Source organism: Sebastes fasciatus, chromosome 4 (assembly GCF_043250625.1).
Source record: "Sebastes fasciatus isolate fSebFas1 chromosome 4, fSebFas1.pri, whole genome shotgun sequence".
Classification (NCBI taxonomy): Eukaryota; Metazoa; Chordata; class Actinopteri; order Perciformes; family Sebastidae; genus Sebastes; species Sebastes fasciatus.
The window spans coordinates 2,093,481-2,121,432 of NC_133798.1; the positions used below are offsets into that span (position 1 = coordinate 2,093,481).

The 27,952-nt window shown below is 41.7% G+C and overlaps 1 protein-coding gene and 1 long non-coding RNA gene across 4 annotated transcripts in view; one reads left to right on the forward strand and one right to left on the reverse strand.

Moving 5' to 3' along the window:
* Positions 1-27,952, reverse strand: part of LOC141766939 (uncharacterized) — a 282,348-nt gene that overhangs the window by 213,604 nt on the left and 40,792 nt on the right. The gene's annotated exons all lie outside the window — the stretch shown is intronic.
* LOC141766928 (synaptotagmin-9-like) overlaps positions 1-27,952 on the forward strand; it is an 84,362-nt gene that overhangs the window by 34,803 nt on the left and 21,607 nt on the right. The gene's annotated exons all lie outside the window — the stretch shown is intronic.

Consider the following 27,952-nt stretch of genomic DNA (forward strand, 5'->3'; position numbering starts at 1 on the left):
AAGCATATATAAGGTGAATAGAATTGCTCCAAGTACAAAACCTGTGGAACTCCGTGACTAACTTTGGCGTGCAGAGAGGATTCATCGTTAACATGTACAAACTGAGATCAGTCTGATAAATAGGACTTAAGCCAACTTAGTGCAGTCCCTTTAATGCCAATTAAATGTTCCAGTCTCTGTAATAAGATGTCATGGTCAATTGTGTCAAAAGCAGCACTAAGATCTAACAAGACAAGTACAGAGACAAATCCTTTGTCCGATGCAATTAGAAGGTCATTTGTAATTTTCACTAGTGCTGTCTCTGTGCTATGGTGCACTCTAAATCCTGACTGATAATCCTCAAATAAATTATAGTTCTATAGAAAGTCACACAGTTGACTGGCGACTGCTTTCTGAAGGATCTTAGAGGTAAAGGGAAGGTTAGATATAGGTCTATAGTTGGCTAGGACCTCTGGATCAAGAGTGGGCTTTTTAAGAAGAGGTTTAATTACAGCTACTTTAAAGGACTGTGGTACATAGCCTGTTAGTAAAGACACATTGATCATATCCAGTAAAGAGGTGCTAACTAAAGGTAATACTTCTTTAAGCAGTCTAGTTGGGATGGGGTCTAGGAGACAGGTAGATGAGGAGATCACTGAAGTCAATTTGTGGAGGTCAATAGGAGAAAATCAGTCTAAATATATATCAGGTTGTACAGCTGTTTCTAAGGTTCCTAAGTTTGAGGATGAATCGGTACCAGTTGAGGGTGGGAGGTGATTAATTAAGTCTCTAATAGTTCGGATTTTATCATTAAAGAAACTTATGAAGTCACTACTACTGAGGGTTGTAGGAATACATGACTCAGTAATAGATTGAACACTTTGCTGTCTTCTTATGCAATTGATATTCAGCCTTGGAAAAGACTCTATCCCTTGTGTCTAATCCTTTTATTACAAAATGTACTGCTGAACATAAGACCTTTTGAAAGAACAGATGCTCAAGTGAGTCAAGGCCGAGGATACAATGTTCAGCTAAGTTTTGAGGCTGTAAACTATTTACATAAAGAATGAGGCCAGAATTCAATGTTTGTTGTGCTTTCTCTTTGTTGAACTGTTTGGACGGTGGAATGGAAAAAGCTATATTTGTCCTTGGCCTCAGTGCAGGCTGTTGATTATTCATCTCAATCATAGTGACTGTATCATTGCTGAGGGGATATTACCTTGATATTATAATAACTAAATTTACATCTGGACACATACATTTTTTATCTACAGCTCAAGTCTCTGTGAGCCTGAAACATGGTTTAAGTGACTTTGGTCAGTCTTTGGCTGGTCCGCAGAGGGCCAGCCCTACAAACGCAAAAATCTGTCACTGAGTGATGAAGTTACACGATTGGTTGGCCTAGTGTTGGGAGTTTCCTCAATGGCCGTGACTCTTTTAAAATAAAAAGGCGGGAACAGTCCTTTGTTTACATTTTCAGGGGTGCATGTCAGCGGTTCCACTCACCTGCGCAAGTGATCGCCTCGCTTTCCAGCATTGGACGCTTGTTGGGTTGCCACGTGACACTAGGCACAAGGCACCTGATTGGACCAAGGCCTTCCCTCGAGGCAAAGAGTATCAATATACATTCTTTGCTCGTGGGTTGCTGCTCCCAGCTTTCAAACCAGAACCAACATGGTGGCTCGTTTGGGAGGCTCGAAACTTTCTTCTTTTATACCACGCAAATAGTTCACGAACTTTTTGCAAGAAATAAGCCATGCAGTCTCTAATTCTGCCTTTATTGTGGATTGACAACGGTTTCCAGAGGCGGCGAGTCGCGCTGGCCTGGATGCCCCTTATTTGCATAAAGTAGGACCTCAACTTTATGCAAATGAGAAGCGACCAACGTTACATCCCGTCTCTCAAATTGCACCGCCACGCGACCAAAATGCATAGCACGGCTGCTTACATAGACAATAAATGGGAAGCGTGGAAAGGACCGAGGCTGTGGACATACTGTATAGTGGATTTAACATTATAGACATGACCACTGACTATTTGTGTAACAATTTAGCCACAAATTCACAGACTGATCGTACACGGTCCAGCCATATACTAGGTTTGGACTGACTCTTGTTTTCCTTCTACTTCCCATAGAAATATGAGTATGGCAGGTTTGACTATACAGTTACAGAACTAGAGGTAAGCTATTAGTGTCTGCTCTGCCGCTCCAAGGCAGATAGAAGCTAGTCCTACTGGATAGATAGATAGATAGATAGATAGATAGATAGATAGATAGATAGATAGATAGATAGATAGATAGATAATTTATTCATCCCGAGGGAAATTCAGGTGTCCAGCAGCTCACATAACAAAGGCATAGTGCAATAATGCACCAGAAATATAGATAAAGAATATACAGAATACAGAAAGAATACACCATTTGTTGTTGACAAATACAGCAAGCCCCCCGCCTTTCCTCTCACTGCTCGCTTTCAAGCCCCTGTCCGCCCGCACCATAGTGAAGTCGGGTATATCCACAGCCGAGTCCAGGGTGTTGTTGTTCAGCCAAGTCTCTATGTAACACATCAGACTGCACTCACGATAACTCCTCTGATTCTTCACCAACGCAGCGAACTCATCGCACTTGTTGGTCAGAGAGTTGACGTTCCCCATGACGATCGATTGCGGAAAGGGCTTGAATCTCCAACGTCTAGCCTTTAGCTTAGCACTGGCCCTACACCCGTGGTATGGTCTTTTCAGTTCATCCGGGTTCATCATAGGGTGCCTGGCAGCGTTTGTATGTGTCAACACTCGTAATGCGAGGAGATTCATCCTTGAATACACAAGGGGCCTCACTCCTACACTCTGTTCCAACTCCATCATATTCGTTATCAATTAAATATCGAAAAACACAATGTTCACCCGCGCTACCCGTTTGGGCTTACCAGGTCTGTCCAGAGTCTTCCCCCACCCTCTGACCCAACTCACCACCAGATGGTGATCAGTTGACAGCTCCGCCCCTCTCTTCACCCAAGTGTCCAAAACATGCGGCCTCAGATCAGACGATACGATCACAAAATCTATCATCGACCTTCGGCCTAGGGTGCTCTGGTACCATGTACACTTATGAGCATCCTTATGTTCGAACATGGTGTTCGTTACGGACAGTCCATGACTAGCACAGAAGTCCAATAACAAACGACCGCTCGGGTTTAGATCAGGGAGGCCATTCCTCCCAATCACGCCTCTCCAGGTGCCTCCATTGTTGCCCACGTGCGTGTTGAAGTCTCCCAGCAGAACTATGGAGTCCCCTACTGGAGCCCCATACAGGACTACATTCTGGGTCTCCAAGAAGGTCGAATACTCTGAACTGCTGTTCGGTGCATATGCAGAGACAACAGTCAGAGTTTTCACCCCCATAATCCGAAGGCGTAAGGAGGCGACCCTCTCGTCGCGAACACGTCATGACGAACACAATACGGCTTTGCTCGTCGTCAGTACAGGCAGCTGGTTAAGTCGGCATCGGTGCAGGCTCGCTGTTGGAGGGTTTTATAACCCTCTTCCAATCCCCGTGAATTGGTTGGAATGGCACTTAATATGGTGGACCCTCCACACGAACGCGCAAACGGAGTGGAAGTGGGTAGGGGGAGGGTGTAGTGGGGGGTTTGGAATTGGGCAAAGATTGAAGGACAACCACCGTCATGGCAGCCGCGGCTAATGCATGAGCTAATGCATGAGCTAATGCAAAAAGCTAAACATATAGTAGCAGTAAGATGGAGCTCAGAAATGGAGGATCAACTTGTTGATGTATTGCAACAACACAAGTGTTTCTTTAAAGTGTTGTACTTCATCCATCCTTTGTGAATTTTCAGTACAAAGTAGTGCAAAAACTAACATCGCTGCTTCTTCCTACCCATCGTCCTCCATGTTTGTTTACACTAAAGTCACGTTTGATCGCAAGAGATTATGTGAGATTTCCTTTTTTTTAGTCTAGACTGTTGTTGTTCATGAATGAATCTGTTAGTGTTTGGTGGCTGTTTTGGCCAAATCGTTGCTCTCCACACACTATAGGAACAAAACTGTTAGATTTAACATAATGTTGTTATGTGTGGGCTCTCTCACATTTTCAACATCTGTGAAGATTTGAAAATTGAGTGTGGGCCAGCCTCAAGAAAGATCTGAAAATTGTATCAAAAGGACTAAAATGGGCATATCAGAAAGAGTGTTTCAGGAACCTACCCCTGGCTTCTTGAGCGTGGCTCAACTACTCAGCCTGATTTCGGGGAGAGACTTTGAACCTTACACCAACAACACAGCTGCTCCATATCAAGTAATTAAGTTCAAAGCCAGAAAATGATCGTTAGCTGGGTCAGCAGCACTCAACCAGCTCTGACCTGTTATCACTAACTACAGTACTGCTAAGACCCTGGTGGGATGGCTCCCTACTCTCGACACACACACACACACACACACACACACACACACACACACACACTCACACACACACGCATACAAATGTTATTGGTTCACAAATATTGTTTTAACACCTTCCCGCCTCCAACAGCATTCTCAGCTAAATAAGGTCAGTATAAATGGGTTAGAACCTCCTCTGAGGCATCCAGTTTATGAACTATAGCTGTCCTGTCTCCTGCGTCCAAGTCTGACGAGTCCACTTCCTAAATATAATCCCCTATTAATCATCCATCTACCCAGCACAGACTGCAATCAGCAATGCAAAAACTACTGGACTTCCCCAACTCAGGATATAATGTGTTTACCTTGAGCAACTTTGGGATACTTTCTCTTTCAAAGCAAGATTCAGTTCAGATACAGTTCTCAACACTTTTGCAATATGAATGAATAACATATGTTCTAATTTATATTTTTTTGAATATTTTATCTTTTGTTCTTTTAGAATGTTTCTAAATGATGTAAAAAGGCATTTTCCTTGTTACTGCATCTAAAGTGTTTTTCTGTATTATTTGTAACCAAGTAACAAAGTTTGCAATGTAGTTAATGAATAAATTATAACCGTAATGTACAGTAGGTAACAATTATCTAATTCATTGCAACTGGTAGTCTCTCTAACCTCCAGGTTAGCTATCCATTCAGCAGGGCAATGTAGGCTATCCTCATACAACGGTTCGTATGATATCTTACGAAAAAGTAATTCTTCCTTTTTCGTTTGTTTTCCTACAAATGTCCAGCAACACGTGTCAATTTCCACTCGCTACATGCATACAGTCTTTTCAAAATAAACTTCCATCTTCACAGGAAACAACTTCCTTAAGTTTAGGCAAGAAAACAACTTAGTTAGGCTTAGGGAAAGATCGACTGGGTTAGGATTAGGCAACAAAAGTACTTAGTTAGGTTTAGGAAAAGATCTTGATTTGGTTTAAAATAACTCCGGAAGTGGCGTAACTTAAAGCTGCAGTGGGCAGAAATGGAGCAAATATGATTAAAAAAGGTTTTATAAAACGGTCGCTATATCCTGACAGTAGTACATGAGACAGGTAAACTGAAAAAACTCATGTGTCCTCCGATGCTCCTAATGACATCTGTAAGATTTCACAGAGCGGAGGTAAACAACTAATAAGAGCAGAGCTGGAGCCTTGCCGTCTATGAGAGCCGGCTGTCAGCAAACTCTGATCAAACGGTCAAACTAGGCAGAGCTGATCAAATATGAATCAATATTCTGTTACGTTAATGCCTATTTCTCTCCTCAGATGTTCTCAGAATCATCTTGTAGTGCACGGTTTAGCTGTAAAATGAGAAAGTTTGTGACCCGGCAGCCATGTTGAGATCTGTTTAGGAAATACCAAGCACCGCCCACCAGCCGGAGCACAGCCAATAGGAACGCTGTCTCTCTCTGAAATGACCTGTGATTGGTCAAAGTCTCCCTTCACAGGCTAGATATTTATATTTATATTCTAGAATGGGAGCAAAATGGACCTCAATTTCCCCCTGGGGATCAATAAAGTATTTCTGATTCTGATATTTATTTGCTTGCTGAAGAGAGGGAAGTTCGTCCCAAAGTGGCTGAGGTTATTATGGAATTATTGCATAATGATGCCAAAAACATTCTACCTACTGCAGGTTTAAGTACCTAACTTACATGACAAATAAATCAACGTTGACTTCTGGCTTCACACGGGACACAAACGCCAGTCTCCAGGGCAAAAGTCCAGTATTTTATGACCCACCCATCCACCTCAACCTCCTCCCTTCATGGCAATTTATATTTCCTGGTTCACAATTACTTTATTTTCACATGAATTGATTTCGTGGGATATACACAAAATATACTGCATTACTTTTTGTATAGGAACAGTGCATGAGACCAACCTGAGGAGGGTTACCATAGCTCTCTGAGTGGAGAGAACTGTCATTATCTACTTCCTCTCCCACTCTGGATGGCTTGGGTTAGCACGGATTTGTGCTCTACTGTAAGAGTAGGAACACACACACACACACACACACACACACACGTCCACAAGTATATGAAGTCATGTCGCTGTTGGTGTTGATTGTTCTTAAATTGAAACCCTCCAATCTTCATTCCCAACTCTGCATCTGTTCATCTTTCATCAATACTTTTACTGCTATTATATAAAATAATAGTTTGATCAAAGTAACTACAAGGAACTTTAATTTTGTGTTGATTTTGGTCCCTGTGGACAAAAGTGGTCGTGTTTCTCAGCACCAGAGTCCCTTTAGAAAACCTCTGATTTTGCTGCAGCAGGGTCTGACAGTCTGCCCCGCTTTGTCCTGGTTCTGGTGGTCCCGTGCCTCCCCTCCCTCCAGCGGGTCCAGCAATACAGCCTGGGTATATAGCAGCGAAGTGTCAGTGTTGGCTCTCAGCGGAGCAGCGAGGCAAAGCTCTGCTCCTGGCTGGAGGAGGAGCCGCTGCTGCCGGGCGCAGAGCTCTCCACCTCCCGCCGGAACTCCAACTGCAGGTCTATGGTGGCAGTGATGACAAGTATTAAGAATAATTACGGTATATAGAAATAGCCAGTTTTCTTGCCGATGGTCTCTTTTGCTTATGTACGTCATATAGAGGCACCAGTATTAAATTGAGACTGTTTCATAACCCGTTAAATGTTCCTTGTAGTAACTCAATAAATGACAGGATGATTAAATAATGCTTATACTTAGAGAGAATGGAGAGTGTCTATTGCATTTTTTCCTTTAACCTCTGAAACCCACAACCCACTGGTAGGTTTAAAAGGTATGTTTTCTGTAAAAAAGAAATCACCAAAACACACAGTTTATCATAGCTAGAAACTGTAAAAACATTGCATATCGTTGGATTTTCAAATTTCCGATGGTCCTTGACTGAATCATGTGTGATATGCTTCGGTTCTGTTTATGCTAATGTATGTATATTTTTATTATATAGATATTGTCCAGAAACCCTCACAGGTACTACATTTAGCATAAAAAATATGCTCAAATTATAACATGAACATGAAAGGGAACCCTTTGAAAATGGCCATGCCAGTTTTTCCTCGCCAAAATGTAGCATACGTTTGGAGAGTTATTCAACCCCCTTCTCAAGCTTGTATGACATGGTTGGTACCAATGTATTCATCAGGTTTTGTAGTTTCATATGATAATAGTATCTTCACTCTAGCTTTAAAACTGAGCCGCTACAACCTGAAAATCGCAAGATGCGTTAAAGAAATTAGTGGCTTTAAAACAATTTGCGTTAACAAATTATCTAATATATTGCAGTGGAAAAACAAGGCCACAGTAATTAAAATGTGTCATGAGCAAAAAACGCCCTGAAACTGTTTGCGCTTGTACCGTAAATCAAGTTCTGCTTCTTGCAGTCACAAAAAAAGGTTGTTTCTTTTGCTCTCTGTTCTCTCTGTGAGAATAAATGCCAAACACCAAATCAAATCAGATTAAACCTTAACCAAATACATCAAATGATTGACCAAGAATCTAGATGTGATGCTTGAATTATGCTCTCAGTGATATTGACCCTAACTTGGTTACACTATCAGACTAAGGCATTTACCGTATGTAATTGTAGTTTGTGTTGCTTTTATCTGATTTGTGTTTGCGCATGTGTGCGAGTGTCTTGTTTGTGGTTATGTCCCCTGCATCGGTAAGGAAGGTGTAAAGAAACGTGAAGTTTCTCCTCTCTCTCTCTCTTTCTCTCTCTCTCTCTCTCTTTCTCTCTCCCACCCACTGTCCCCAGCAGAACTAGGCTACCTCCCTTGGGACAACAAGCATGGACCCGACACTGGTCCAGTCTGTGTGCATTAATTATGGCTCCTGGCACAGAGTGAGCCTCTAGCCTTCCCTGGCCATATGCAATGGACTGTAATGGACAGATATTTACGAGCTGAATACTCATAGAAAAATTAATTATTAGTCCTGTGAAGTGTCGGAAGCCCGGAACACACCGGGGACATCAGCAGCGCGTGTTGTTTTTTATTTCCACACTGCCCGCGGGAGACGTGTCTCAGCTGCGTCTTTTCTAGAGATTCGAGGTCTCGCCTATTTTTGACGCGTGCCGCACGGTTCACAGCAACAACAGACAGTGAAAGTGATCTATTGATTGTATATTAACATCATATCAGCTACATTACTACAGTTTCGATGTCTATCTGTAGAATATGTTACGGAGATGAATAAAAAGTAAATACTTAATCAACACTTCCTGCTTACATTTCAAAATAAAAGCCCTCAAGCATTTTTTCTGTGGACAGAATTCCTTCATTTGTAAACACAAGGCTTTTATTTTGAAGTATGAGCAGTCAGTGCTGTGGAACATGCAGTGACGTAGAGAGTTCCATGAAGTGATAAAGTATGGGGTTTAAATCAACACTTCCTGTTTTCATTTCAAAATAAAAGCCCTCAAGCGTTTTTTTCTCTGGAGAGAATTCCTTCATTTGTTAACACAAGGCTTTTATTCGGAAATATGTGTTGTAGAACATGCAGTGACTTGGAGAGCTCCATGAATGAATATAGTCTGAGTTTTAATTGTGGATTATTACTATTATTTACAAATTACCACACGTTTCTTAACCTTTCTCTGTCTAAAATAAATATAAATGATATTTATAATAAAATTAAATGGCCATTAAAAGGCAAACTATGTAGAAAGAAAGAGCTGACAGCAGCAGAAACCAGCTGACACGCAGCTGAAATGCAGCTGGTGTGAACACCCGACGCGTGAATGAAGCAGCCACCACGCCATACAGCCGCCACGCGCTCCTGACGTTCCCTGTGTGTCCCGGGCGTAACAGTCTGCAGTGCCTGAACTCGTTACTCTATACTTTTAGACATATTGATTAGTGTTCATAGTTTTGCAATTGGCACATCCCTTTTGTGAGTTTTACTGTCATAAACTCCAGCCCCAGCTCGCCATGACCAGACTCTTGTTCTGTGTGGATTCATGTTGAAACCATTACACCTCACTGTCATTTCATCTGTCTGTTTTCCCCCTTGACTGGAAATCGACTACGATTCTCCCCCTCTTTAAAGGAGGCTCTGGCTCTGACCCGAACTGCTACAGGCCGATTTCCATTTTGCCCTGTCTGGCCAAAGTCATAGAGAAACTGGTACATAAACAACTAATTCACTTCATTGACTTAAATCATATTTTGTCTGACCTGCAGTCTGGGTTTAGGAAAGGCCACGGATGTACCACCGCTACACTGAAGGTCCTTGATGACGTCATCACCGCCATGGACAACAAACAGACTTGTGTAGCTGCCTTTATAGACCTAGCCAAGGCTTTTGACTCGGTCAACCATAACATGCTCCTGCAAAGACTTACCAGCATTGGCTTGTCCAGTAGATGTTGCAACTGGTTTGCTAGCTACCTGGCTGATCGTGTCCAGCGGGTGAAGATCGAAAACATCATGTCTGAACCTCTCACCATCTCTAAAGGTGTGCCTCAAGGCTCCATCTTAGGCCCTATTTTGTTCTCCATTTATATTAATGATGTAGCCAAAGCTGCTGGAAATTCCTGGATTCATCTGTATGCTGATGACACCATCATATATTCAGCTGGTCCCTCACTCCACTCTGCTGTGTCCACTCTTCAACAAAGCCTCACCTCCATCCAACAGTCTTTCCACAACCTCCACCTGCTCCTCAACTCCAAAAAGTCCAAATGTATGCTGTTTGACTGGAAAAACCTCATCATCCCCAGCCCTCCCAAGATCTACAGTGCTGATGGCTCGGAGCTGGAGTTTGTCAGCTCCTACAAATACCTTGGCTTCTGGTTGGACTCATCTCTCTCATTTAACACACACATCAATAACCTTCTGGCTAAAGTCAAAGCTAGACTGGGTTTCCTGTATCGAAACAAGGCCTCCTTCACACACTGCCAAATTCACCCTTGTGAAAATGACCATCCTTCCTCTATTTGACTACGGCGATATAATTTATAAAATGGCATCAAAGACCACCCTCAGAAAACTGGACACACTCCACCACTCAGCAATCCGTTTTGCCACATGTGCACCCTTCACCACCCACCACTGTGATCTTTACAGATTGGTGGATTGGCCCTCCCTTCACACCAGGCGGCTACAACACTGGCTGCTCTTGGTCTACAAATCCATTTTGGGAATGACCCCTCGCTACCTCTCCAATCTTCTGCACATTTCCGACAGCAATCGCCGTTTAAGATCCAGTGACTTCATTAGGCTCATCATTCCAAAAGTCCGTACTGTGTTTGGTCATAACTCCTTTCATTTTGCCGCTGCAAATGACTGGAACTCACTACAAAACACGCTCAAACTAACAGCTCTCACCTCTCTCAACATGTTCAAACAAAAGCTGCAACAAGTCATAGTTGACTGCTGTACTTGCTGACCAGCCCTCACTTCTCTCTCTCTCTTCCATTTTTACAAAGAACATCCAGTAATCCGCCTTTTTTTGTACATAGTGTTTATTAATTTACCTATGCTGTTTTTAGCCATTTTCTCATGTGTTTGTCATACTGTATTGTATCTGGGCTGTTTGTGTCACTTGTGTGGACTGTGCTACTGCCTCTTGGCCAGGTCATCATTGTAAATGAGAATTGGTTCTCAATTGATTTTACCTGGTTAAATAAAGGTAAAAAAAAAAAAAAATTGAACATTTGATCCAATGAGGAGTCAGTTGTTTGGTGAGAGTGTGTTTGTCTTGACTGCAGCTTTCAGTCCCCTCCCACTGCTATCAGGTCAAAGCTGATCATATTTCCTCGTACTTCCTCCAAAGATCTAATCTCCTAAACTATAATAAAGGTCAAATAAATAAATAAAATAATCCACACACCATAAATGACTTAAACACTGATTAAAATCCTTCTCTGGAAACCATATGTACCTCTGCGGGTTCACGAACGCTTTATAGTCCCGTGATGCTTCTGCGGCATTAGATCTGTGACAAATAGACCTAACAAATGATTATTTTTAGGGCTGTCAAAGTTAACGCAGCAATAACGCAAATTTGTTTTTAACGCCACTAATTTCTTTAACGCATTAACGCAACTTGCAAATTTTAGAGTGAAGATACTGGTATCATATGAAACTAAAACACCCCAGGAATCCATCAGTACCAACCAAGTCATACTAGCTTGTCGTGAAAGGAGGCTGAATAACGCTCCAAACTTTCATGGCCATTTTCAAAGGGGTCCGTTGACCTCTGACCTCCAGATCAAATCGCTAAATTTTAGTGAAGAAAAACTGACATGGCCATTTTCAAAGGGGTCCCTTGACCTAAAAATGGGTTCTATGGGTACCCATGAGTCTCCCCTTTACAGACATGCCCACTTTATGATAATCACATGCAGTTTTTGGGCAAGTCATAGTCAAGTCAGCACACTGACACACTGACAGCTGTTGTTGCCTGTTGGGCTGCAGTTTACCATGTTATGATTTGAGCATAATGTTTTATGCTAAATGCAGTACCTGTGAGGGTTTCTGGATCAATATCTGTCATTATTTTATGTTGTTAATTGATTTCCAATAACAGATATATGCATATATTTGCATAAAGAAAGCATGTTTGCCCATCCCCATGTTGGTACAAGTATAAAATACTCGACAAATTTGCCTTTAGGGTACATTTTGAACAGATTAAAAACATGCGATTATCACAATTAAATATTTGAATCGATTGACAGCCCTAGTGTTTACCAAAATGAATGGCACTCCATTCAACAGTTGTTGAGGTATTTCAGTTTGGACCACAATGGTAGATTGACCGACCTGCAACTTTCATCCCTAGAGCCATGCAAATCATTAAAAGTGGACTTTTCACCTCTTTTTGTGAGCGATTTTGTCGGCCATTTATAGTCAGAAATGGAAATACAAAGCATACGTGTGGAAAAATAATGGGAATTTCAGAATGAATTGGCCATTCAACTGTGATGTTTACACCAGTACAGTAGTTTAATTGAAGGTTATTATCTGTGTGTGGGTGTTCTGGATATTAAACAGGTATAAACTGGCATCAGTGTGAGTATCCTGTGTGTGTCTGATCGGTGTCTGAAGTTTGTCATGTTATGATTTGAGCATATTTTGTATGCTAAATGCAGTACCTGTGAGGGTTTCTGGACAATATCAGTCATTGTTTTGTGTTGTTAATTGATTTCCAATAATGAATATATACATACATTTTTATAAAGCAGCATATCTGCCCACTCCCATGTTGATAAGAGTATTAAATACTTGACAAATCACCCTTTAAGGTACATTTTGAAGAGATAACAAATGTGTGATTAATTTGCGATTAACTATAGACAATCATGCGATTAATCGCGATTAAATATTTTAATCGATTGACAGCACTAATTATTTTATACGAATGGGATCCTAGTTCTTTGGCTCCCCATTGTTTCCATAGAGTGTGTCCTGCCATTGTGAATTGCCATATCATGGCAAATTCAGTGTGAGAACTTTGTTTCATGAGACTTTAGTTAGTGGTTGTTTGTATTTTGGAACTCAAAGGGAAATGAAGCAGCATTACTGGAGGAAACTCTGCAGACTCACTGCGCAGTCCTTACCTTGTTATGAACCATCCCGTTCTCCATCTGGCTCAATGTGCAGTCAATCAACCAACCACTTAAATCATTGCATCGTTTCCTGAGACGTTAACGTTTGTATATTGAATATATGCCAATGGATAGTTCCGTCATTTCTTGCTCTATTGGTGGAGATATAGTGTATTTAATGATTTTTGACTTCCCAGCTTCTCTACTTGGTAGATTCAATTTGCTTTTGGATATCTATCAAGTTGTTACATGCATGTGCCTCCCTGTCTCCTCAGCCATAGATTATTTGGAGACAAAGACATTGAAGAGCTCAGAGACACTGTAACCTGCAGCTCCTACAGGGCAGTCAATACTATCGACTGCAGTCTGGTTGGCCTCAAATTAGGCCTTGATAAATGGGGTCAGCATGTGCACATGCTGTGTGTGTATGTGTGTGGTTAATTGAGTAAAGGAGGTTCCCATTTCCCAACAATGACAAATGGTACCATATAACAAGCACTTGTCCTCCCATGTGCCCTTAGGGACTAAGTGAGAAATATGATTCTCTAGATGCATGGTCGACTGAGTCAGTGGAAGCTCCAACATATTACAAGAGCAGCCGTACACAGACGACGCAAGCATACAGCATTTTCTTCTGTTTTAGCTGCTGTATTATTAATGTTTACTGGTAGCATGCTGGTTTTGCCCTCACTTCCCCTGACATTACTCCACCTTTCTTTTTCTCTTTCTTTATGAAAATAGTTTAAAAAAAATGTTTCACTTTCTTGCCAAAAACAAAGTGTAACATTTTGGGGGATCCATTAGCAGAAATGGAATATAATATTCAGAACTATGTTTTCATTAGTGTATATCACCTGAATCTAAGAATGGTTGTGTTTTAGTGAGCTTATAATGACCCCTTCATGTGTACATAGTAGATAGACACAGTACACAGTTGGTTGCAGTCTGCAACCACACCACTAGATGACACCAAATCCTACACACTGTACCTTTAAATGAAGATTGATACTACTATCATGTCTGTGTGCTGTAGGCAGGGTCTGAAATTAGCACCTGCCACTCGCCAAATGCGGGTAAATAGTTGGCAGTGGCAGATAAAATCATCAGGCCACCCGCCACTTTGGCAGGCAGGGAAAACGCTAAGGACGTCATAAAAAAAATATGATCGGGGAGGATGAAAATTAATTTTGGGACGAATTTCGGACGAGAGTTGAAAGAAAAATAGCCGTTACATTAGAAGGAACGGTGATGAAAATGACTGCACGTTTTGTGTAGCGCACCGTTATTATTGAACCTACATGACACACGCATACACACTGTATGCGCCCGATCCGTCCCGCACGTACACACACACAAATAACATATACCGCCGGCCTCTGATGTGAGGACAGCTGCAGCATCAACGGGGAATTATTCCCAAGTCAATGAGGTAAACTTTCTAGTATTAACGTTAGACTGTTCGATGTTAACGGTAACGTTACCAGTTAACGCTCGCTAACGAGTCAGCAGCCGACGTTTGTAATTACTATGAGTGAGATGACGATAATGTTACGTTAACTATGAGGAGTCAAAACTCTGCAACAGCTCAGATCATGTTACTGGTGTTATCCACTTATTTACCTACTTACTCCTCTCTTTGTCTCCTTTGGGTAACAAGGCTGCAATAAATTAATTTAGTCCGTACCAACATGCTGCGTCTCTCCTCATGACAGCAGCATCTCCAGCAGCTCCTCCAACTCTAGGAGCAGCTAGCAGGGCCGGTTCCAGCTAGTGGTACCGGATCCTGCTAGCAGGGCCGGTTCCAGTTGGCAGGACCGGTTCCAGTTAGCGGGGTCGGTTCCAGCTAGCAGGGCCGGAGCTAGCAGAACCGGTTCCAGCTAGCGGGGCCGGTTCCAGCTAGCAGGGCCGGAGCTAGCAGGGCCGGTTCCAGCAAGCGGGGCCGGTTCCAGCTAGCAGGGCCGGAGCTAGCAGGGCCGGTTCCAGCTAGCGGGGCCGGTTCCAGCTAGCAGGGCCGGAGATAGCAGGGCCGGTTCCAGCTAGCAGGGCCTGTCCTAACTTTTTGGGGGCCCTATGCGAAATCTTGTTTTTCAACCAAATGCTATTTTTTTCACAGCAATATAAAAAAGATAATAGAAAGGGAATTATGACCTGATTATAAATATTATATTTAAATAATCCTAATCTTTTGAATTGTGTGTTTTTATGCAAATAACCACTACAGATGGCAATAACAAAGTACAGTACAGTACTGTGTAGGCTACAGTACCCTCCCACCCCCCAGAAACAGGGCTCCGCCAAAAGCTATGGTGTAATTTGAACACTGTAATTTACCATGTATAGAATGTTTTTCATGTAAAATATATCGGACATTGAATGACAACAGATCTAAATTGTTTTTCCTTCATTTAGCGCAGAGATTTCAAAAGTGGCAGATGAAATTTCTGAGTGGCAGACAAAAAAAAATATTTACCTGCCACAGTGGCAGGAAGTGAAAAAAGTTATTTTCAGACCCTGGCTGTAGGCTACTGTGTGAGCTAGAGCCAAGAGGCGATTAGCTTAGCATAAAGGAGGAAAGGTTACATGGCACTTTTGTACACCTCTAACGCTCACTAAGTAACATTTTTGAATTTTAAAAAGAACCAAGCAAGCCGTTTACCTCTGTTCCCAGTCTATATGCTAACCTAGGCTAACTGCCTCCTGGCTCTAGCTTCATATTTAGCACATAGACATGAACTCTCATGTCTATATGTATATATATATATATATGTATATATATATATACATATATATATATGTAAAGATCTTCTCATCTAACTCTTGGTAAGAAAGCAAATAAGCGTCAAAGGTCAAACTTAGACTTAGTATAAAAATGGATGACATGACAGCTCCCCCAAAGTGAAGCCAAAATGTCCCGATCTCCCCCTAGTGGCTGACTGCAGTATAGCTCATAAATCCCGCCCCCTCCCTTATATAGCGGATGCAATATGGGCCAAAATAAAAAGTCAAAGTATACGACTAATAATTTTTCCCCAAGATGTCTTTGCCATTTTAGGTCGTTCTTATCGTGCTGATGTATGTTTAAGTTTTTTTTTTCTGATATGTTTGGTGTTGATTAGTTATTTGATGCTATATAAAGGGGGGTGAGACGTCATGATTGACAGCTGTGATTGACAGCTGCTCTGAGTGAAGTAGTTGCGGAGTCGGGGGCTCGGGAATTGTACGAGAGAAGAGATGTCACTTTAACTTTCCATAACTGTCAAGAGTCTGTGCAATAGAACAGTTGATCAATTTGATCATACATCATGTATATTTAGAGAGATGGTTAGTAGTTGTGTCTTTCTAGCCAAACAGCTACCATGGTGCTAGCGCATACTTGTCAACATTGAGACCTCAAAAATAGGGAGGCAGGGGGTCCTCCCCCAGAAAAAAAACGAGATTCAGAGACTTTGTTTCCTGCATTCTGGTGACTTTTAATGAATGAAAATAACAAAACTAGAAGTGTACTCGGAGAGCGCAGACCTCCGCCAAGGCAGGTTTCATGTACGTCGCTTGGTGATTGTTGGAAAGAGTAACGACGACGGTTTAGGTGACTTTTACTTTGTTTCTGTCCAGTTTGAATGAAGTGTTTTACGATGCTCTGCTACGAACAGCTGATCTCAACATAAACTAAAATACACGTGGATGATGGCGCACGCTGAACGGAGAGGGGGGGGGGCAATCATACTCGCTTGGCGGAGGTCTGCGCTCTCAGAGTGCCATTCTAGTTTCCAAATGGTTTCACTGCTTCAAGCAAAGCTCAAGGCTGTGTTTGAATAGTCCTTTTTTGCTCAGGAAGGTTCCTAACGGAGTGAAATGACCCTCTCAGTATCTCAGTAGCAGCCATGATAAGAGCTGTTTGAATTCCCTAAATGCTGAGGAAAGGAGCTTCAATGCTTCCTTTATTATCTCCTTTAGCAGAGGATACACTGGAGCATCCTTTACCAAAGGAAAGGAGATAATGCTGTCCCACAATTCCTCGCGGCCGCAACATTTAAATCGATGCACCATTCTGTCGTTCATGATAACAAACTATATGCTTATCATGCATATCATTTTCATACGCTCTTATACTAATTGGGGTTGATAAATATGAGTTGACAGTGACAACCATTTCTTTTCACTTTATTTCTTTTATCTATTTCAAACAGTGATAAATAAGTAAAAAACAAAACCAAAATAACAAATAAAATGCACAGTAAAGGTATAGCAAACAAACAATCCACTTAAATAAAAATTAGTAGTAGGAAGAAATATATATTTAATGGTTCTACCAGATGATAACTAAAAAAATAACTTAATATTTATCATATAAACTTTTGTGGTAGCCTGTAGTTTATTCCTTTTTTATTTCAATTCCAACCTTGGTAATGAGGTGATATTTTTCACCGGTTGTCCACGTTAGGTCAGATCATCCTTTATTATCTGTTGATAGAGTGTTCCAGCAGCAGGAGGATCTGTGGTATCTCTCTTTAACTCACCGTGGGTGAAGCAGTCTGTCATTGAAAGACCTATTTAAGAACACACAGGGGGGAGCAGCGTCGTTTGTAGTCCATCTTCAGAACATTGTAGTTTCACCACGGCAGACTGACGTCACTAACATCCGCCGCCGTCGCATCATAATGACGGAGTCTAGTGAAAGAGCAGTCAGATTCTCTGAACACCACGGTTGTCTTTTCCTGAGTCCTTCTGAATTCTCCTTCTCATCTTTCCTTGACCTCATGACGTTTTCCATCCAGGTCAAGGAGAAGTGGTTAGGAAAAGACGTTAGGACGTAATTTTTTTACTTTTCGACCGCAGCCCAACTTTGGGTGCTGCACGTTATGTCGCGAGCATCTCTTCCACCTGGTGTAGCTCAATTGTCGACCGGGTGGAACAAACAGTAGGATCCCCGATCACTACCGCACAGACTCTGGCTCCAAATGAGGTCAAACTCTCAAGATGGCAGCTCCCGTATTCGGGATATTTTGGCTCCACTTTCTTATAGTGGGAGGAAGTGGAGACGCGTTGCTAACAGTCTGTGGTCTAAACATCAACGTGAGTTTTTTCCATCGACCTTATCTTTCTCCCACCATTTAGCTCTGTGAAAAACTCTGAATGTTTAGCTTTCTGTTTTAATTTATTTAAGACAATTCCAAGTGATTTTTATCAGGTGGTTTGGGATTATCATGGTTTCAGTGTGTTTACGGTAATTACATTCACATTTCTGAATGAATGTGGTGAAGAATGTGGATAAGATGTTTAGGATCAGTGAGCGTATTTGTTAGAAGGAAACTTTTCATATGCTATACATCCCACTCTTTTCTTAGCTACTTTGGTACAAATGCCTTGTTTTAGTACAAAACATTAGATGCCCAGTTAGATTAATGAGATACCCATTCATCAGACAGGGCCACTTGCAACAAATGAGGAAGACTTTTACATTTTCTTTAAAAGCTGCAACATAGCCATTCTTTATACGGCCTTTCTATTCGTCTCACTCCATTCTTTACTGAGAGTTATGAAGGATCCTTTAGCCTAACCTGATTCTGCCAGGGTTTATTCATCTGTACAGCTAAAGTTCAGCCTTGGCACTGATTTATTTACTTCCACCATGTTCAGCCAGGCAGATATATCGTCCTGTTGATTGGCCCTTGTGTAACGAGATCTCCGATGTTTAAGTGAGCTGAACAAACTCTCCTGCCTGCTTTTTGTCCTCATACTATAGTACTGAGTCAACTCATTTCAGTTCTTTTGTTATTCAGATGTTATTATTAAAATAGATAAATAATATTACAAAACGATTACAGCCATCTAAAGTTGTATTTAGACCACAAACCTCACTCTACAGTGCATACAGTATTTGTACAGCTGTGGGTAGGAGAATCTTTAAAAATGAAAAGAAGTTGATATTAGGGCTGTCAATCGATTAAGATATTTATTTGTGATTAATCGCAAATTAAATCTGTTCAAAATTAACCTTAAAGGGAAATTTGTCAAGTATTTAATACTCTTATCAATATTGAAGAACCAGTACACTACAACCTAAAAATCTCAAGTTGCATTAATGCGTTAAAGAAGTTAGTGGCGTTAAAAGAAATTATGGCATAGACTGTATATAGCTATTGTGTTGTACATGAGGATGGTTGGTAGTATGAGTGGGAAGAATGGACCAGCATGCAGGCATTGATTTTCCAGAAATAAATATTCAGACCAGCCCCAAAAAGGGAGAAATATAAACCTGTTCATTAGGTTTATCACCCTTGCAGGCAATTAATGAGAAAATACCTTCCGGTACACAAAACACTGGCCTTCCAAGAAAAACACAGACCAACCAGTTAGCTGTCTTCCATGTCCTACAGTATATGGACAGTGGATGACTTGACTGGAGAATCTTCTTCTGGAGATGTGTTTTGCAGTTCCTATGCATTGTGTTTGTTAAGGCAAAAGGCCAAAATGTTAAGTTAAGTAATTTTTTATTTTAATTTTCATATCTAAGTTGCTCTTTAAATATCATGTGTGTTAGTAGGTCAATAATTAAATAATTCACAAGAGGGCAGTGCTAAGCAGCTGAGTTCACCTGAGATGTAGGAGGAGATGCCAGGTTAATTGATTGCAATTCACACTTCCAGGGATCCAGGTGGGAATCTCTAAACAGGATTCAGACCTGCTGGGGCTCTTTGGTGTGAAACTTGGTAGACATTTCTGCAGGGGAAATGTGTAAAGCCGCAGGAAAATAGGGTTTGCATCAGCATATAGATGACCTCAGAGACGCTATTGGTATGTATAAGAGTGATAATGATAGTTTGTAGTCAGTGATGTTTGGAAGCGCTGCGTGCTTGTATGGTATATGCGCCGATAAATGATTTAATTTATTCCTCGGTATTTGACGCCCTCAGAATGAGAACGTGCTGAATGCACAGAGGTGAAACATCATACGGACAAAGGTTGTTCCAAATTGAGAGTGAATCTGTGTTTGGCTTTCACCCGCCGGTGAGCACCATAACCCTCGTTGAGCTGGGGAGGAGGGGCCAACTTTGAATGTTGTGTTTACAAACTGCAACCTGCGACAAATCCTACTCATTGTGCCTTTAAACACTTTCAAGAAGCCATGCACAGGCATATACACACACTCCCTGAGGGAAGGAGGATTTAGAAAGAGAGCAGAGAGATCGAGTTAGACTGAGCCTGTGATTATTAAAGACACAGCGAGAGAGAGGCTCGTAGATAAAGCCTCGCTGCTCCTGAGGGAGAGAAGGTGCTGCTAGTATTATAATTGGAGAAGATGGACTGTCCACGCTCTCTCTGTGCTTTATTGGAGCGCTTTAGAGCACCTTTCTAATTTCATTGGCCGAGCACAAGTGACCATAATCCTGACCGCAGGCTTGATTTGAGTGCTCAGAAGAGAGTAGCGAGTGAGCGGCACCCTATAGTCTGAGAACTTAAGTGTGCAGCATGAGTGAGTGTGAGTGTGTGTGTGATGGGAGGAAGATATCACATTATCTGCAGAAAGCTGAAGGGTTTGTCAGAGCGCCTGTCTGTTTGTGTACGTCGGTGTGTATTCCTGTACTTGTTGCCAAAAATTCATACGTGTGTTACACCTCTGAGACATCGTGCCGCACATCATTAACGCCAGAGGCTCAAAGTAACACCGATGATGCCGTGTCAGAGGTGGATTCTGCCTCAGCAACTCGCATGATGAATCAACTCATCACAGAGTCAGAATGTCACAGGTCCTGGTCAACTCTGCCTGTGTGTGTGTGCGTGCGTGCGTGCGTGTGTCCATATAGACTGACTCCAATTAATCTCAATCAGCATCAGAGGGAACACATATTGATGTCGAAGTGATACAATGATTTTCCAGTATAACCGGTACATCTGACCTTTAACTAGGCTTTCTATCTAATTGGTTGCTTCTGACAAAGACTAAGTACAAAATCACTAACATTCTGTGTATTAATCACTGATTGGACAGAATGCATTAAGACATCAGATAGTTGTATTAACCTGCTTGGCAACTGTTAACCGTTAAAACATAAAGCTGCTGTATTCAGAGTAGCAAGAGAGAGACTTTTTGTTCTATTAGACGATCTGTAATTGAATTTATTGACTTATTTGCAGCTGGAACCACAAACGCCAATTGCTATTTTCTTTTAAAATCCCCTGTTGCGATTACGTATCCAAAATTGGGAGCGTATCTATGTTCCCAGGATCCTATGTTTCCAAGGTTTCCAATGTCCTATGTTCCCCAGTTCAATATTCTGTAAACACTAGGGCTGTCAATCGATTAAAATGTTCAATCACAAATTAATCGTATATTTTGTATCTGTTCAACATGTACCTTAAAGGGAGATTTGTCAAGTATTTAATACTTTTATCAACATGGGAGTGGGCAAATGGCCTTGCTTCATGCAAATGTATATATAGCATGTATTTATTACTGGAAAACAATGACAAATATTGTCCAGTAACTCTCACAGGTACTGCATTTTGCATAAACAATATGCTCAAATCATAACATGGCAAACTGCAGCCCAACAGGCAACAACAGCTGTCAGTGTGTCAGTGTGCTGACTTGACTATGACTTGTCCCAAAACTGCATGTGATTAACATAAAGCGTGTCTGCAAAGAGGAGACTCGTGGGTACCCATAGAACCCATTTACATTCACATATCTTGAGGTCAAAGGTCAAGGGTCCCCTTTGAAAATGTGTTTTCTAGTTTCATATGACACCAGTATCTTCACTTCTTCTTAAAGCTGAGCCCGCTACAACCTTAAAATCACAATGTGCGTTACCGCGTCATCACGTTAACTTTGACAGCCCTAGTTAACACACATTAAGTAAACTTGTCAAAAGGTTTTCTGTTGTCAGGGACTAATTTTCCCAGGGTCCTATGTTGAACTCCATGCTACAGACATGGACAAAATTGTTGGTACCTTTCCGTTAAAGAAAGAAAAACCCACCATGGTCACTGAAATAACTTGAAACTGACAAAAGTAATAATAAATAAAAATGTACTGAAAATTAACTAATGAAAATCAGACATTGCTTTTGAATTGTGGTTCAACAGAATCATTTTAAAAAACAAACTAATGAAACTGGTCTGGACAAAAATGATGGTACCCTTAACTTAATATTTAGTTGCACAACCTTTTGAGGCAATCACTTCAATCGAGTGATTTCTGTAACTCTTAATGAGTCTTCTGCACCTGTCGACAGGTATGTTGGCCCACTCCTCGTGAGCAAACTGCTCCAGCTGTCTCAGGTTTGAAGGGTGCCTTCTCCAGACTGCATGTTTCAGCTCCTTCCACAGATGTTCAATAGGATTTAGATCAGGGCTCATAGAAGGCCACTTCAGAATAGTCCAATGTTTTGTTCTTAGCCATTCTTGGGTGTTTTTAGCTGTGTTTTGGGTCATTATCCTGTTTGAGGACCCATGACCTGCAACTGAGACCAAGCTTTCTGACACTGGGCAGCACATTTCACTCCAGAATGCCTTGATAGTCTTGAGATTTCATTGTACCCTGCACAGATTCAAGACACCCTGTGCCAGATGCAGCAAAGCAGCCCCATAACATAACCGAGCCTCCTCCATGTTTCACATTAGGTACAGTGTTCTTTTCTTTGGATGCTTCATTTTTGCGTCTGTGAACATAGAGCTGATGTGACTTGCCAAAAAGCATTCAAAGACATTCTCCCAGAAGCTTTGTGGCTTGTCAATATGCATTTTGGCAAATTCCAGTCTTGCTTTTTTATGATTCGGTGTCCTCCTTGGTCATCTTCCATTAAGTCCACTTTGGCTCAAACAGTGACGGATGGTGCGATCTGACACTGATGTACCTTGACCTTGGAGTTCACCTCTAATCTCTTTGGAAGTTGTTCTGGGCTCTTTGGTTACCATTCGTATTATCCGTCTCTTCAATTTGTCATAAATTTTCCTCTTGTGGCCACGTCCAGGGAGGTTGGCTACAGTCCCATGGACCTTAAACTTCTTAATAATATGTGCAACTGTAGTCACAGGAACATCAAGCTGCTTGGAGATGGTCTTATAGCCTTTACCTTTAACATACTTGTCTATAATTGTCTTTCTAATCTCCTGAGACAACTCTCTCCTTAGCTTTCTGTGGTCCATGTTCAGTGTGGTACACACCATGATACCAAACAGCACAGTGACTTATTTTGACCCTTTAAATAGGCAGACTGACTGATTAAAAGTTTGAAGATACCTGTGATGCTATTTACAGGACACACCTTAGTTTAACATGTCCCTATGGTCACATTATTTTACATCTTTTCTAGGGGTACCATCATTTTTGTTCAGGCCAGTTTCATTAGTTTGTTTTTAAAATGATTCTGTTGAACCATAATTCAAAAGCAATGACTGATTTTCATTAGTTCATTTTCAGTAAATTTTTATTTATTATTACTTTTGTCAGTTTCAAGTTATTTCAGTGACCATTGTGGGTTTTTCTTTCTTTAACGGAAGGGTACCAACAATTTTGTCCACGTGTGTATGTTCAGCTTGATGAGTTCCCACAATAGCCTGTGTGATACAGTATTAAGCAAATAGAGCTGGGGAACACCTTTTTCAGGGTCCCATTATGTTCCATATAGAGCTGGGGGAACCAGCCCGTTCTCATTCCTAGGTTGTCAAAAACGTACATATTTTAACCCAAACCACGATCTTTTCCTGAACCTAGCCAAGTAGATTGGTTGCCTAGACCAAACGTGACGCTATGGGGTCCTGACCAAACAATGGGTTGGGAATGAGAACGGGTTGGGGAAACATACCTTTGGAACATAGGACCCTGGGAACATAAGACCCACATTTCCATTATGTGCCATATAAATCTGGGAACACAGGAACCTGAGTTGGGAATGAGAATGGGTTGGGGGAAAATAGGACACTGGGAACATAAGACCTTGGGAACAAAGGACCTTGGGAGAGCACAAATTTAGTACTGGGGAACATACCATGGGAACATAAGTACCTGGGAACATAGGACCCTGGGAACATAAGACCTTGGGAACAAAGGACCCTGGGAGAGCACAAATTCAGAACTGGGAAACATACCTTTGGAACATAAGACCTTGGGAACATAGGACCCATATTTCCATTATGTGCCATATAAATCTGGGAACAAAGGACCCTGAGTTGGCAATGAAAACGGGTTGGGGGGATAGGACCCTAGGAACATAAGACCTTGGGAACAAAGGAACCTGGGAGAGGACAAATTAAGGGCGTTTTCACATCAAGTACGATTGATCCGTACCGTGCCCGAGTACGATTGCCCCCCCTCTCTGGTCAGCTCTCACATTAGTAAATTTGTTCCGTACCCGAGTACACTTGCGTCATCATCAACATTTATTTGTTTATGTTGAAATCATCTGTTCTAGTGGAGCATCGTAAAACACTTCATTCAAACTGGACAGAAACAAAATAAAACTCACTCACTCGTCGTTAGTCTTTCCAACAATCACCAACTCTGGTTTGGCCAAAATAAACTCTTATTTCACCGAGTTTGATGTGAAAATATGCCGACTCTACACGTTGTTTACCCTCCCACCCCGTCTCTCTCTCTCTGTCCGCTGAGCAGCTGAGCGTCTCTCGTTCTTCGCAGACAGACCATTAAATCAGCTAAATAAAATAACAAACATCACTCAACCCCATCACCTACTATTGTCTATATTTTAATAAACCTCTCACCGGCCTTCCTGCTTTATCATCCACGGCCGTACAGTTCTGAGGATGAGATCGGCGCATCCTGCGCGCAGATACATACATAGATATGAAACTGTTGTATATGTATACAGATTTCGGAGACCGGCGACGTTGAAAAAAAGCCTTCCTTTTCAAATCTACTCGCTAACTGCTAACGTTACTCGCATTAAATAGCGGTCCACTTCCGTGCTTCGGTACGGTTGGCTTTCACACCTGATGTGAACCGTACCTGAGTACACATGATCCGTACTCCAGACCACCTTTTCAAGTAGACTCGGGTACGGATCGACGAACCGTGCCCGAGTACGGTACGGAGCGTTCACACTAATCAATCGAACTGGACTGGATCCGGGCCCGGGTCCCTGATGTGAAAGCACCCTTAGAACTGGGGAACATAGGACTCATATTCCTATTTTGTGCCATATAAATCTGGGGAACATAGGACCCTGGGAACATAGGAATGACACCTCCAAAATGCAGTACAATTTTTGCTCTTTTTACTTCCTGTTTAAGATTTTGTAACAGGGAGCTCCGTGTCAGCCCGAAGTGTGGGAGAAAGCGTAAAACTAGAAATCAGAGTTTCCCCTGTAAGAAACCTTGTGAGGGCTTGTGCCTCACACACACACCACTCGCTTTCACACTGTCACACGTTATTTTCAGATGTGTTGATTGGGAAGAGAGCTTGGCATGTGCTTGACTGTGGATGAGTTGTGAAAGCAGGGATATTCTCACAGGAAGACAGGAGTATTTCAACCTGACGGCAGATTCCACAACCACATAAACCCACGGATTTAGTGATGCAACAAATATCCAGAATTAATGAAGACTCATGCTGTTGCTGCATGTTGCAGATGTGAATTAAAAGGAGACCATGTTTTTTTTTTTTCTACCGGAGGTGTCACAGGCATGATCCATATCAGGGGTGCAAAGACTTGTGTAACATATTATAATGAGCCTTCTGTGAATCTACCCATTGATTTTCAGGGATTAGACTCAACCGTTACCTCACCTTCACTAAACCTTAGCCTATTTTGATTTAATTGTTTATCCTTAATCCTTAACCAAAGTTGTTTTTCTAAAGCTTAACATTACAAATCAAATAACTGGCGAGCTAAGTGCTTTTGTTTGATGCTAAATGTCACTCATTTTGGCGTTTGGCATCAGGGTGAGGGTTTAGGGCTGTCCCACTATCAATTCGTCAAGTCCTTGAGGGCTTTCTCGTTATATTGTGAGCCCTTTATGAACACTTTCAATAAGTCTGCATTCCTGAGTTTACCCACAATTCATAGCGTTGTGACGTTAAACACAGGGTTACCACGGTTACCAGGGGTGGCCCGGAGGTGTAAAAAAAAGAAAAGAAAAGCTAAACAAGGAGGACGGCACATAGGTGTTCTGACTGGCATATTCAAATTTACAAAGAAACCTTAACATTAAGGATTTAAGATGGTAGAGAAAAAAAACCACATGAAATCAGAGCAGTACATGTCCATGTTACCGGCACCAGACCTAGGGGAAATCTGGACCGGCAGCAAGGGTTACACAGGCTAGGAAGCACTGTGTAGCCATATATATAAATATCGCTTCTGTGGATTAATAGAGAGAGGACCAAAGTTAGCATCTTAGCTCAAGCCACAGCTTGTTTATTTCTGAACACAATTGCATACAATTCACAGTCACATTATCTTGCTGTCTGACTTAAAAGTGCATATGAGCTCAAATGATTTAACATACTATATTCCCCATAAACAGAAATGAGCTCAACTCAAAATACTAATATACCAGCATAATATACTGTAACTCAAAACACACATTCACTTTACCCTAATACCTACAGACACTCACATATTAACATATACAGTTCACCTAACACTCATTCAGCATTATCACATTAGACACAAAACCTTCCTGCAGCATTCTTACACATTATACTCTCTCACACACTTGCACTTCACAGCAGCGCTTGCTAATATGGTACGACCACGACATGTTAGTAAGTGACCGGAGATGTGGAAATAGTTTGAATATGGTATCTTACTCATCACTGTGTTTACTCACAGCTGGCTGGCTAATACTCTTTCAACAATTGGAATACATTTCTTACACTTACAAAACTACTGTGTACACTGGAGTTCACGGACAGAACTACTCAACATGGCGAGCTTCGTCGGAACAATTAGCTACGAAGTGGAGCTTGCTACGCTTCCCCAACATGTCAAAATCATGTTACAACATTACCAAACGATTCATATTACATTCACATTTGATGCTGATGCAAACTAAAGATCTAAAAATGAGTTTTTCCGTACCTGTGGATTAATAGAGAGGACCAAAGTTAGCGTCTTAGCTCAAGCCACAGCTTGTTTATTTCTGAACTGCGCATGAGCAGAGCACGTAGCTACAGTCTCCCTCATTGATCCACAGCAGCACCACAGCGCCATCTACTGATGGGAAGGTGTAATACCTTGAACTAAGGACTGTGTCAAAACTGTTAGAATAGTTCAATTATTAACAAAAAATAGAGGGGGTGTCTGTTTAAATAAAAACTAAACATGTAGCATTTCCAACCTACTACATCCACAGTACACGTGTTTTATCGCGAGGGATCGCCTCGCTTCCCAGCATTGGACACTTGATGGGCTGCCACTAAACACAAGGCGTAGGGTTGAATCGGAACCAACATGCCGGCTCATTTGGAAAAAACGTAAAATAAAACCCCACAATTGGCATCGTCAGGATAACGGGATATCTCACCGCAAAGTGCCGTCCCATTCATATTTAAAGCATTTCAAGCTCTTGCATTTACCAGGTGATGTCAGTCAAGTCCCTGAGGGTTCAGAGTTTAAGGCCTTAGTGGGGACATTGGGATTGGGCCAATGAGTTTATTGCCTCTTTTTGACCACTGGTAATGCTATGGAGTGATGTTTTTGCGAGCAGGTCTGTGATTTCTTTGTATTTCATGCAAGCATGCACATGTATATGCACGAGTGCACGGCCACGAAATACACTTTACTACCGTCAGTTTCTATTCCACCGATCTGCAGTTGTTGCTGGTAATGTGCCAACAAAAGGAAAGGGAGAAAGAAGACTGCCAGTTAGCAACATGGATGTAACCATGGGTGTATTGAGAGAGCTGCATGGTGCTGCCATTCAGCCTTGCTGCCCCAGTGGCCAACTATGCTGCAACTTATAAAACCCACTGCAGCCCAAAAAAACATTTTCCCCATAGACCACGATTAACGAGACTCGGTC